Raw genomic sequence first — 1,691 nt, forward strand, 5'->3', positions numbered from 1 at the left:
CGTTTGTCTGTCGTCTGCCTGCCTGTCAATTTGTCCCAACCCTATTCCAATGCATATGAACGAAGTTTGGTTCTTGGCGTACCTCTCCAGCTTACAGCGCATGTGACGCTTTGTGGAAATAATACGTCATCCATGTTCTTTCCTTATCAATTAGCTGATGTAATCTAACTTCATGAAAATGCGGTAATGGCTTACCTACTCAAGGCAAGCAAAAATGCTCAATTAATTTAATTTACAATGCTTTAGTCAGCAGGAAAAATTATAGAACCGGGAACGGGCTGTAGGATGCTTGTGTACACTTTGGCCAACCAGCGTTTAATATTTTACTTTGCTATTATTAACACAGCGATTCATTAACGCTCGTACACGTCCAGGTACTCTTTCAGGAGGAGTTTTGTGTTTTATTCTTGTGAAGCTATAAATTCAGAGCAAAAATGAAAGGCCCAATTGTTATGTTTCGTTCTCTGACTTTATTGACGCTTTTACGTTAATTAATAACAACTGATATTAGTATTTGTATAAAACTATTTACTTATCATTTTTATTTTCATACTCCAGTTGAATGTCAAGAAAACACAATTAATGCATTCGCCTTTTTCAGTATTAAAAATGTATATTTAAAAATCTCGTAACAATACCTAATGTTATTAAGAAGAGCAAATGAAAATCATTTTGGATACGATACTATAACACAACTCGAAATCAATTAATTAACTTAATGCCATTTCTACAGCCATCTTGAAACAAATACAATTCTTCATCTGTTATGGCACTGGATATTATGGGTAAATAATACTATTAATGATACTTGATAAAAACAATAGTAATAATAATAATTATTATTATCATTATAATAGTATCATAATAAAAGTGATACTACGTCTACAACATTAATATTAAAAGTATTATCATTAATAGCATTAACAATCATGATAATAATGGTGATAACAAAAATAAAAACAAATGGAAAAAAAAAACAATAGTAACACTAATAATAGTGATAATCATAATGATTATAATAATAATGATACTGATTACAGTGATGATAATAGTTTTAATATATATATATATATATATATATATATATATATTGTGTGTGTGTTTGTGTGTCTTTGTTAGTGTGTGTATATAATATATATATAATATATACATATATATATATATATATATATATATATATATATATATATAATATATAACACACATATACATATAATTATTTCAATATCCGAATTTTCTAAATATTTTTTCTTTTCTACTAATACACTGTAGAACACAGTTTACAAAATCATGTATAAATACCTATAAAAATATGCTGCTAGTGTCCACACTTGCTTTCAAAAGCGACGCATGGCTTCCTTCTACATCGCCATCAAAGCAAACAATAACGAAACAATGTGCGCAATCTATTGTCATAAGGATTATTTTCTGTGCGCGCATGCGTGCGTGTCCGTGTGTGTGTGTGTGTGTGTGTGTGTGTGTGTGTGTGTGTGTGTGTGTGTGTGTGTGTGTGTGTTTGTGCGCGCGCGCATATGTACTTGTACTTGGTCATCTCCAACTCGAGTTTTATAAAATATGATCTGAATGAGTAGACATGTCTACGCAGGGAATGAAAAAAAAAAACAAAAAAAAAAAACATAAAATTATATTCATCTTGCCTGATTTTCTTGTACAAATGAATTAAGACATGT

This window comes from Penaeus chinensis, chromosome 24, assembly GCF_019202785.1.
Source record: "Penaeus chinensis breed Huanghai No. 1 chromosome 24, ASM1920278v2, whole genome shotgun sequence".
In the NCBI taxonomy this organism is placed as follows: Eukaryota; Metazoa; Arthropoda; class Malacostraca; order Decapoda; family Penaeidae; genus Penaeus; species Penaeus chinensis.